General features: G+C 43.7%; 1 protein-coding gene and 3 non-coding genes across 4 annotated transcripts in view; 1 reads left to right on the top strand and 3 right to left on the bottom strand.

Annotated features, from left to right (window-relative positions):
• LOC133452321 (NLR family CARD domain-containing protein 3-like) overlaps positions 1-12276 on the bottom strand; it is a 674416-nt gene that overhangs the window by 221059 nt on the left and 441081 nt on the right. The gene's annotated exons all lie outside the window — the stretch shown is intronic.
• Positions 3356-3428, top strand: trnak-uuu (transfer RNA lysine (anticodon UUU)). Its single transcript has one exon. It is a non-coding gene; the product is annotated as a tRNA-Lys (tRNA).
• On the bottom strand, positions 4110-4185 carry trnag-acc (transfer RNA glycine (anticodon ACC)). The gene has a single exon. It is a non-coding gene; the product is annotated as a tRNA-Gly (tRNA).
• On the bottom strand, positions 11607-11688 carry trnas-uga (transfer RNA serine (anticodon UGA)). The gene has a single exon. It is a non-coding gene; the product is annotated as a tRNA-Ser (tRNA).

The raw sequence follows: 12276 nt of genomic DNA, 5'->3' as shown, positions 1-12276 counted from the left end.
ATGACTCTTCCACACACCATAGGCAGTTGTGGTTTTCCTGCTAAAACAGACAAAACCGTGCTGTAAATCTTCCAGTGATATGATATTCTCTGTTCACTGATGGGTCCTGATCCAGAAGTTCAGCCTGGAAGAACCAGACAAGGGACCTTTTTCAACTTTTTTTTCACCTTTTTCAAGCACAGTCCCTTACCATCAGTGTAGCCAATTATATAGTAATCATTTATATATATATATATATATATATATATATATATATATATATATATATATATATATATATATATATATATATATATATATATATATATATATATATATAAATGATTACTATTAAAACTATGATGCATATTCTATTCTGTGATCTTTTCTTGCCTCTCAATACAGTGTGATTTTGTTCTTTACTGCCTTGTTTTGTCTGCAGAAAATAAAAGGCTTCGAATCTGCATCATGAATTGACTTTTTATTTCAGTGTGAAAATATCAACAATGGTCTCCACACAAAAACTTAAACGTAATAATTATCTGAAGGTGCATCAAAACCCAAACTCATTATCCATCTATCTATCTATCTATCTATCTATCTATCTATCTATCTATCTATCTATCTATCTATCTATCTATCTATCTATCTATCTATCTATCTATCTATCTATCTATCTATCTATCTATCTATCTATCTATCTATCTATCTATCTATCTATCTATCTATCTATCTATCTATCTATCTATCTATCTATCTATCTATCTATCTATAGAGCGCAAACCGCCCCAGCACATGCTGGAGGTCCCGGTCTGATGAAGCCAACAGGATAACATCATCTGCAAAAAGCAGAGATGAAATCCTGAGGTTCCCAAACCGGATCCCCTCCGGCCCCTGGCTGCGCCTAGAAATCCTGTCCATAAAAATTATGAACAGGACCGGTGACAAAGGGCAGCCCTGCCGGAGTCCAACATGCACTGGGAACAAGTCTGACTTACTGCCGGCAATGCGGACCAGACTCCTGCTTCGATCATACAGAGACCGGCCAGCCCTTAGTAGAGGGCCCCGGACTCCATACTCACTCAGCACCCCCCACAGAATGGCACGAGGGACACGGTCAAATGCCTTCTCCAGATCCACAAAACACATGTAGACTGGTTGGGCAAATTCCCATGAACCCTCGAGCACCCTGCGGAGGGTATAGAGCTGGTCCAGTGTTCCACGACCGGGACGAAGACCGCATTGTTCCTCCTGAATCCGAGGTTCGACTATCGGCCGTAATCTCCTCTCCAGTACCCTGGAGTAGACTTTCCCGGGGAGGCTGAGAAGTGTGATCCCCCTGTAGTTGGAACACACTCTCCTGTCCCCCTTTTTAAACAGAGGGACCACCACCCCGGTTTGCCACCCCAGCGGTACTGTCCCCTTCCTCCATGCAATGTCGCAGAGGCGTGTCAACCAAGACAGCCCTACGACATTCAGAGACTTGAGGTACTCAGGGTGAATCTCATCCACCCCCGGTGCCACTGAGGAGCTTACGAACTACCTCAGTGACCTCGGCTTAGGTGATGGATGAGCACGCCTCCGAGCCCCAACCCTCTGCTTCCTCAGTGGAAGGCATGTCAGTCGGGTTAAGGAGATCCTCAAAGTATTCCTTCCACCGTCCGACAATGTCCCCAGTCAAGGTCAACAGCTCCCCACCCACACCGTAAACGGTGCCGGACAGAGTACTGCTTCCCCCTTCTGAGGCGCCGAACGGTCCTCCAGAATTTCCTCGAGGCCGACCGAAAAGTCTTCCTCCATGGCCTCCCCGAACTCCTCCCAGACCCGAGTTTTTGCCTCCAGGACTGCCCGAGCCGCGGCTCGCTTGGCCTGCCGGTACCTATCTACTGCGTCAGGAGTCCCACCGGCCAACATAGCCCGGTAGGACTCCTTCTTCAGTCTGACGGCATCCTGTTCTTCCGGTGTCCACCACCGGGTTCTAGGATTGACCTTGCGTCCACAGCTTCGAGCCGCCGCGTTGACAATGGAGGCAGAGAACATGGTCCACTCGGACTCGATGTCCCCCGCCTCCCCCGGGATCCGAGAGAAGCTCTCCCGGAGGTGGGAGTTGAAGATGTCCCTGACAGAGGGCTCGGCCAGACGTTCCCAACAGACCCTCACAATCCGTTTGGGTCTGCCCGGTCTGTCCAACCTCCTCCTCCGCCAGCGCATCCAACTCACCACCAGGTGGTGATCAGTTGACAGCTCAGCCCCTCTCTTCACCCGAGTGTCCAAGACATGCGGCCGAAGGTCAGATGAAACGACAACAAAGTTGATCATTGACCTCCGCCCTAGGTTGTGTCCTGGTGCCACGTGCACTGATGGACACCCTTATGCCTGAACATGGTGTTCGTGATGGACAAACTGTGACTCGCACAGAAGTCCAACAACAAGACACCGCTCGGGTTCAGATCGGGGAGGCCGTTCCTCCCAATCACGCCTCTCCAGGTATCACTGTCATTACCCACGTGAGTGTTGAAGTCCCCCAGTAGAACAATGGAGTCCCCAGTTGGAGCAGTATCAAGTACTCCTCCCAGGGACTCCAAGAAGGCCGGGTACTCCCCACTGCTGTTCGGCCCGTAGGCACAAACAACAGTGAGAGACCTTTTCCCGACCCGAAGGCGCAAGGAGGCGACCCTCTCGTTCACCGGGGTGAACTCCAACACATGGCGACTGAGCTGGGGGGCTATAACCAAGCCCACACCAGCCCGCCGCCTCTCACCCTGGGCAACTCCAGAGTAGTGGAGGGTCCAGTCCCTTTCAAGGCGCTGGTTCCAGAGCCCAAGCTATGTGTGGAGGTGAGCCCGACTATCTCTAGCCGGTATCTCTCAACCTCACGCACAAGCTCCGGCTCCTTCCCCCCCAGCGAGGTGACATTCCATGTCCCCACTGCGAGGGCTTTGGTCCAGGGATTGGGTCGTCGAGGCACCCCGCCACGACTGCTACCCAGCCCACATTGCACCCCATCCAAACTTGTTAACTTTAAACCAAAGTGTCCTCTATTTCATAATAGGAAAACTATCCTGATGAAAAAACATTGGACCGATATAAAAGTTTAAAAGAAGATGGACACTGACTTTCCAATGACATTGATACACATTGATACAGTTATTACTGTAAGTTCAAATACTGGAAAACTGAAGACTGACTTTTGCCAGACAGAAAGACTTCAATGGAAGAAAAACCTGCAACGTTTAAAGCAGACTTGAGCAGCATTTCCTGTCATGTTTAAGAGGAACAACCACTGCAAGTTCCTCCAGGACTTTTCAAAACCTCTGAAATGCCTTATATTTGAAAAAACATGAAGAAAAAGAAGAAACAAAACACTCCAAATGTGGCCTGAGTAGCTCAGCTGGAAGAGCATCAGACTTTTAATCTGAGGGTCCAGGGTTCAAGTCCCTGTTCAGGTGGATTAACTGCTGACAGCTATTTCTGACTGTTAAGTAGTAACATGATCATTTTAAATATTCATCTTAAGCTATTAAAAAAACAAATGGAGGAAAGACAGAAACAAAGTTCTCATGCAAGACCTCGGTATCTCAGATGTCGAGCATCAGACTCTTAATCCGAGGGACCTGCATGTTTCCAAACAATAATGTAACAATGTTAATGGCAGCAAAGTGGGACTTGTTCACTCTGAGCCAGGACAAAAACTAGTGAAAGTCCAGATTAAAGATAAGGAGGAGGAAGCCGGAGAACAAGCTGCAGCAGAACAATGTGAGAGATGTCCGATCAGGGAGGAAGAAGAACAGGCTTCAGGCAGAAGGAGATCCAGATAGATGGAGGTCTCATCTTCCACCTCATTCATGGTTTTGCTACTGCTCCATCATCGTCTCCTACGGCACCAGGAGATGCTGGACCCGTCCACCTCCCTCCTGTCTGTCTCTAGCATTCTCCTGGTACTTCACCGCATGTTTAGCTGAAACCCAGCTGCTATCTCCACTTCAACAAAACACAAACACCTTTTATGTGATTCTGATCAGAGTATTGTTGTCCATGTAGACATACGTGTTGACTGTTTGAGTTCATTTTCATAAAGACTGCTAACTTTCCCCCAGCGTTAAGAGAACTCTTAACGCCCTCATGTTTGCTGCGATGGCTGGGAATCAAACCCAGGTCAACTGCTTGGTAAGCAGCCATGCTGAGTGACCACTACACCACCAACGCTGCAGGAAAGAACCTGAAACTGCTGAATGAGACGTCACAGTTTTCCAGCATTACGACCAGATGAGCAGTCTCCATGTCAGGGAAAGTAACTATTTGATGATGGTTTCTCCAATATCACAAGCTACTTACCTCCATTTGTCCCTTAGCTCAGGGATTCTTAACCTTTCTGACCTTGGGGCCCAATTTTTTCAGTACAGAGTGGCCCGGGGCCCGTTAAATATTAACACTGTATAGCAGGGGTATTCAACTTTAGGTCCATTTAGAGAAAATTTACTCAAGCGAAGGTCCAGAACATCATAATAAATAATCCATAATATATATATATATATATATATATATATATATATATATTCAAGTAGCCTCATAGTTGTATCAACATCTGCATCTGACTGTTATATTAAAAAAGTACATATTTGCCCATTACAGTTTTTCACAGTTACTAATACCCAAAAAGCAAAAATCTGGCACAATTTGCACAACCTTCACTTCATGTACCAATTGCTCGACCCAAGTTGGCACTACTTCGCACTCCCTTATCTGCATTAGAGTCTGACTTTCCTTCTTTACACTCTGATGTCAATTACAAATCACCTTGCTGTCAAAACACTACACACAATGTTCAGTCGTTGAACACACTTCTCAAATAAAATCTCAAAGCATCAAACTACAACACACAAATATTCAAATCTCTAAACTTTCAGGTCTGTTGAGCAATTTTCAATCAGGACTGCAGTATAAAAACACCGCAATGGAGGTGAATGAGTACATTTTCATTGATGAGGTTGGGTTCAACCTCGTGAAGAAGAGGCGCCGGGGCAGAAATGTCATTGGCCAGCGGGCCATTGTTGAGGTCCCCGGCCAGCGTGGTGGCAACATCACGATGTGTGCGGCCATGAATCATCATGGCATCCTCCACCATCATGCCCACCTAGGGGCCTATAATACTGCCCGTCTCCTTGCCTTCCTGGATGGCCTGCATGACCTGCTAATACCACCTGGTCGGATGGATGTCCCACATCGGATCCATTATATTGTCATCTGGGACAATGTCAGTTTCCATAGGGCTGCTCTAGTGCGTGGGTGGTTCCAGGACCACCCACGCCTTTCCACTCTATTTCTTCCACCTTACTCTCCCTTCCTTAATCCAGTAGAGGAATTCTTTTCAGCATGGAGGTGGAAGGTGTATGAACGGAACCCACAGGGCCGGGTCCCACTGTTCCCGGCCATAGAGGAGGCTTGTGGCGACGTAAGCGTGGAGGCCTGTCAGGGCTTCATTCGCCACTCAAGGCGATTCTTCCAACGCTGACAGGGAGCACATTGCCTGTGATGTCGATGAGGCCCTCTGGCCTGACAGGAACCAGAGGCATGATGGCTCATTTTTTGTTGTGAGGGGGGGGGTTACTGTACTGTACTGTTCTGTGTGTGCTAAAATTAAACTTTTTTTGGTTGCATATTTGTGTGCTGTTTTATGTTTGACTATACAAAAGTAGGCCTACAGACATTTTACAAAAGGAGAAAAAGCACATTTTCCAAAGTCATTGTCATTCATATGGTGTGTTCTGTTTCTATAATTGTGTTTTCAGTTTTGCACCTAAGTGTGCTGTAAATGCTTGGAAGTGTGCAGACAAATGCTTAGTTGTGTGTACTCAATGAATGGTATGTGTGTGTCATTTGAAAAAATGGCTGTGTGTACCAAATGAAAACACGAGTTCCATTTTTTGAACAGGTAAGAGATTTGATGGCAAAGAGTCATCTTGCAAAGGGAGTGTCAGGTTTAGCATTTTGTGTGTGAGTTTTTCAGATATGTGTGTTCAGTTTGAAAAAAGCTGTTATTGTTTTGAGAAATGGGTATTACAGTTTTTTCTGAATCCTTAAGTACATTTTTTGCAACATTGGCTATTTTTGCTAAACTCTACACACAAATGAGAAAACCTTTCACCAAATTATCAAAACGTTATAGTTCTCTTGCAAAATCAAACACAGTTTGATTAACTCTACACACCTTAGTAAAAATGGTGTTTTCATATCAGACAGTAAACACAGGCCATCATTTACTAAGCACATAATGTGCCAACTACACACTAATGGTATGAATATAAAACACATCTGGCTTTTTTCTTTTTCTGTGCACAAGGTGGCTAGGTCAGTTTGAGGTCATACTTTTGTCATAGTTCTGTAAACACACAGGGATCCAAACTTCAAGTATTGGTGTTTATTCACACTCGTCAAAACAAAGACACAGCACAGAACACAAAATAATACATTCACAAAAAAAAGACAATCAGCCTACATCATGCCATCTCTCTGGGTCCGGCCACAAAATCTCATCCACATCGCATGCGATGTCCTCCAGTCCAAGGCACCGGGGAAAATACCTCCTTGCATGCCGTATCCAGGCCTGACATGATGCCTGCTCAATATCTCCACATGCCTCCTCCATTGCTTGTAAAAGGGCTGCGTTGATGGGGATGGAGGTCGTGGACTTTCCAGCGCCAGGCAGAAAAGAACTCTTCAATTGGATTTACAGTAAGAATGGAGAGTATGGGGAGGTTGAGTGCCATGAAGAGTGGGTGATCAGTAAACCAGTTGCGGACCAAAGCAGCCCTATGGAAACTAACATTGTCCCATATGATGACATATCAGGTCTGCTCTGGCCCTTCTTCTTCCCCCTCCTCATCCTCCTCTTGCTGCTCCTTGTCCTCTTCCTCTAACTTCCTCTAAACCTCTTGCTTCTTCACCTCCACGTCCTCTTCCTCCAACTCCTCTGATTCTTACTCTTCTTGCTCCTTCCATTGTACTCCACACAGACAGCTTACCTGTGGCTTATTTATAGTGCTTAGGCTGATTGCAAAGTGAACGAATTCTCTAAAATTGTTTTCACATGTGAAAGTGTGCCAGACAGTTGGCAAAATAGTGTAAATAATAGCCATACATGTGTATAATTTTGCTAGGAGTGTTTTGGAAATTTGGCAATTGAGTGTAAGCAGTGAATTGTGCCTACAGTTTTGAAAAGTGTGTGTTACAAAATTACAAACTGAGTGCAAAGCAGTATTTGTGCTTTTAATTTCGCTAACTCAGTGAGTGGTTTTGCTATGTGTGTTAATAGTTTTAGAAATTGTGCTACAAGAACATAATTAGCGCCTAAGCTTTCAGAAAAAACTGTAACGATTGTGAAAAACTGTAATATGTGTAACTTCAATTACACATATTTTTTTCTCTTAAAAATAAAATAGATTTTATTTTATTTTTCAAATGCTATCTTATTTTATTTCTTTACCAGCAGTTTGAATTTCCGCTTTTCTTTGTTAATTGTCTCAACACATTTTTATAATAAATGAATATAAACACATCTTAACAATTGAACAGTTTTGCAGTTTTTCTTTCTTCCCCTGTTATAATCTTATGCCCCCACTTTCTGTCGTTCGGTGAGAGAACTGAGCTCTAACTTCTCCTGTCAGGACTTTAAATCTGGGCTGGATGGTGTCAGGTTCTCATATGCATGTGGAGGTGCTCATTGTTGAGGCTGAAACGATATTTAGTTTTAATTATGTTCATTGTGGAGAAAGCTGCTTCACAGCTGTATTTGGACCCAAACATGTTTTAAGATGGTCAGCTTATTTTCTGTTACTTCAGTTCAGACTTGAGGGGATATGTTTGATGAAAGACTTTGGGCCAAATCCACTAAAGGATTGTGCGGCTTTTGCGGCCGGTAAATCGGTGCAAATGAGACAAAAAGAGAGCGTCTAATTCACAAAGCACCCGCAAAGGGCGAATTGCTCCACAAACTGCGCTGCCAAGCAAATAGTGGCAGTCTGCGCCGGTGCCATTTGCATGCATGTAAATTAGGTAATATTCATAAATTCGGCGCAAAATTGCCCCCTTTCTATGCAAATAAGCCTCATTGCAAAAAGCGTCTTATTCACAAAGGCCAGCGCTATTTGCCACATGCAAAAATAGTGGAGCAAATACCGTCTTTCAGAAACATGTATTAACTGCGCGCAAAATCACTCTTCACTCCCCCTGCAGCTCTTTTTCTCTCTCTCTTCAATATGATTCAAGCCTGTGTGATACAGAATGATATTAAGGGTGAAATCTATAGTCAGACATGACTGTAAACAATCAGATCAAGTGGGGTTGTGGACTTATCGGATTTAAAAATAAAAGTAACAGGACGGAGTTCAGGATTCATCCATACATAAGGGCTGCTTTATTACAAAAAATTCCACCATATAAACATATAAATCTAGAATATGTGTGTTTCACAGCTGACCTGTAGGTGTGTGTAGCAAAACACAGAACACGAATTACCATTAGATCCTGATCTGATCCCGATCCAGTGTTAATGAAGTTACTGGTGCTGTGCCTTGTGCGTAAATGCGCACAGCCTTGTAACGCCCGCCAATGTAATAATGCCCGCAAACGTAATAAACCACAAATGTAATAAAAATATGCAGCTTTTAATGTAATAATCCTGCAAATGTAATACATTTCCCACAAACGTAATAGTCCTGCCTACTACAAACGTAACACGCGATTTCCCAGAAATGTAATAACTATTACGTTTGTAGAGATTTATTACGTTTGTGGGGAAGTGAAAATCTTCAACTTTCAATGTTGTAATAACTTCCCACATATGTAATAATGCAATGAATAATGGTTGTTGGTATATATATATATGTAACGGTTAATGTAGAAAAACGGCTATTTTGCAAACTAGCCGGTGAATGAAAATTATAATAAAACCCATCCGCACTCTCGCAGCCTGCCCTGCATAATTAATGCTGTGGATGTGTCAGACCCCACACTTTTTCGGGGAGTGTAACGTTAGGCCACTCAACTGAACTGTAGGCTATTCTGTAGTAACTGGACTCTATCTACCAAATTAATTACGTTTGCTTAGTTTGTTTTGGTTTAATCAATTTGTGCAAATGGAGGAGGAGGAGAGACCTCATCTCATCATGCTCTTCGGGTTTGCGCAATTCGGGTTTAGGAGCTTCACCTTCTATGAGAGAGACGCAACAACTGTTTGTCTGTTTTGGAGGTGGCAAAGAGAAGAATAGATATTTCCTCACAAGAACTGTTATACTGGATATTTGCGAGTACATTACCCAGACCTATGTTGTGCCCAAATTCAGAGCGCACAGAGCGCACAGAGCAGAGAGCGCTTTGCCACCTCGGTGGCAAAGCTGTATTCTGGGGGGCCAATGACGTGATCTGTAACTTGCATTATTCGTTTTGGAATACTCAATTTAGATATATACTGCATGGATTTGGACAAATACGTGAAAGTTGATGCTATTGTGCTCTCTGCAGTTTTCATAGGGACCAATGTGTGTGCAGAAATATGGAGAACACTGGAAACAGCTCCGCTCACTCAGACAAGTGCAAATTGCACTCAGCCGCAAAACTTTATGGGCGTGTTTGCTCCGGTATATCATTAGAGCAAAATCTTTTGTGAATAGGACCTTAAAGCAGGGCAAATTGCGGGCGCAAATGCAGCGCAATTCACAGCGCTATTTGCGGGCGCAATCTGTTCTTTGTGGATTTACCCCCTAGTGTTTTGTTTCAGTGGCATTTCACTTTCGCACTTTGAACACCACGGTCTCTGAACGTATGGGACACTGGTTTTGTCCCAGTGGGAAGACTGAACCAGGATGAATCTGTCCATTCCGGGTTGAACTTCCCTTTCCACCTGTTACGCTTCTCATCTCTGTAAGAGTCAAGCTAATTACTTACTAAGTAACTTCCTAAGTTTTATTTACATTAATAAGTTGTCAGGACTGCGCGTGTCGGATTTCATCCGAGCCTGATCAGCTGAGACGGCAGAGCCCGCAGCTCTCTGGCCGCTGCAGCCGTGTCACTTTCCGATGCTTTTGCGAGCCCGAACAACAGTCCAGCCCACACATCTACATCTACAATCCCTCAGCAGTAACGACGGAGCCGCACGAGCGGCACCGACCTCCCCGGCCGCGGGGACGCGTCGGGATAAATGATCACGCCGCGCTCGTTCGCTCTGGGCACAGACCCAATTAATCGATCCCTGATCCTGGTGGATTTAAACGTACTCTGTGCAAAATGAAGGATTTTCTCTATAAATACACACCATTTCTCTTACTATTACATGTACAGCTAGCTGAGTGTCTTCTCCTCATTTGGTCGGGAGTTGCTATGCAGTCCCGCGGCCCTCGCGGCCCACATGTACAAAACTGAATTTTTTTCGCGGCCCAATAGATGGCGCTCGCGGCCCAACTGTGGGCCGCGGCCATATGGTTAAGAATCACTGGCTTAGATAATGTTATGGACCAACAGGAAGCACTTACTACACTGAGAAACATTGTCAGTGTTTGTTTTGGGCCAATGCTAATGCCCAAGTCTGACTTGTGTTTCAACCAAAAAAACTAACGGTATTTGGTTTTTAAAGTTAATTCCTTACATATTTTCTTGAAGAACAGGTGGACATTCAACTGCTGAAATGATGTCCAGTTTGATGAAGACATGGGCACAGTTGAATTGGTCATAATTACCAAGAGGTTAGGCAGCCAACGCAACGATCAGACAGAAGCACAAACATAAATACAATAGAAGAAGAAACTGATCATATTTCTACACTGAATGTAAATTGAACCTGGGCCATGGTAGTGAAAGCAGCAAATCCTGCCCACTAGACCTCCAGGGAAACACGTTATGCTCTCTTAAAGGAGTTGTTTTACTACATTTAGTTGACTAATGTTTCTGATTCAATCAAACAAACATATTTATTTCAGATTTAAAGAAAGGATAACTGATGTACTTCCACTTTATGGACACTTTTGTTTAATGTTTGAGTTTTGTCAGAGAAAGTACTTGATGGCACATGTACAAAGGAAATCCTGGATTGCTCCAATTCATCCAAGATGAGCTGGTTTTCAACTTCAGAGTCCACTGATGAACTTATATGTTTGAAGAGAAGAACTGACACTTTGAAGAACTGACTAACACGTTCTTTGGTAGGTCTTTTTTATTTAAATTCATCATGTAAGTGATAAAATTGATCAAACATTACACTTGTCAGTTTAGATTAGCATGAAACTCTGGTGACATCAACAAGAAAGTATTTAAGTATTTAAGGTAGACTTTACCTTGTAAGGCAGTTTATTAGGAGGTGTGATCATGAAGAACCACTCTTCTGTTATTCAGCAGGCGGGCCATTAGAAGGCCGTCTATTAAGTTTGGTAAGATATAAAGACGTTCACAGTCACGATAGCCAGGAACCGAACCTGGGCCGACTGCTTGGAAAGAAATGTAAAACTAACTTAATGTAGGCTGATGTTACCTATTAATGCATGCTGGGGATAACACAAAAAACCCCACTGATTAGTTTTGAAAGACATTTTAGTCTACGGTTAAGAACTGCAAGTCTTCTTGTATGTTCAAACATTAACCGTTGTTGGCAGGATTTGAACCTGCGCGGGGAATCCCCAATGGATTTCAAGTCCATCGCCTTAACCACTCGGCCACAACAACTTGTCACATGCTTGAACATTTGGCTGAAATAAATGTGTGTTTGTTTGAATCAGAAACATTAGTCTGAGGTTTGTTCCCGTACTTATCTCACAGCTAACCTGCCGGGACCAATTTTGTTGTGGAATATTGATCACAGATTATCAGATGTCCTCGTTAGTATAGTGGACAGTATCTCTGTCTGTCACGCAGAAGACCGGGGTTTGATTCCCCGGCGGGGAGAAAGCCTGTTTTGTATATGCATGACTGATACATATGAACAATGGTTAAAAAGATAAAAATCACTCTTCCACACACCATAGGCAGTTGTGCTTTTCCTGCTAAAAAAGCTGTCATTGATGAAGTTCTTCTAATACAAAACCGTGCTGTAAATCTTCCAGTGGATGATATGCTCTGTTCACTGAGAGGTCCTGATCCAGAAGTTCAGCCAGACAAGGACCTTTTTCATGTGAGACAAACACGATAGCCACTAAACTACAGAAACTGTGCAACAGGTTATTGATCATCATTCAGTTTCTATTTCTATTCCCCCTTAATGTTATAAAAAAAAAAACATCTAGACAGGTATGATGTGACCGTGATTTTTTGTTT

The sequence above is a fragment of the Cololabis saira genome, chromosome 10 (genome assembly GCF_033807715.1).
Source record: "Cololabis saira isolate AMF1-May2022 chromosome 10, fColSai1.1, whole genome shotgun sequence".
Lineage (NCBI taxonomy): Eukaryota > Metazoa > Chordata > Actinopteri > Beloniformes > Belonidae > Cololabis > Cololabis saira.
The sequence above is the reverse complement of the archived record's forward strand: the minus strand, read 5'-3'. Positions and strand labels throughout refer to the sequence as shown.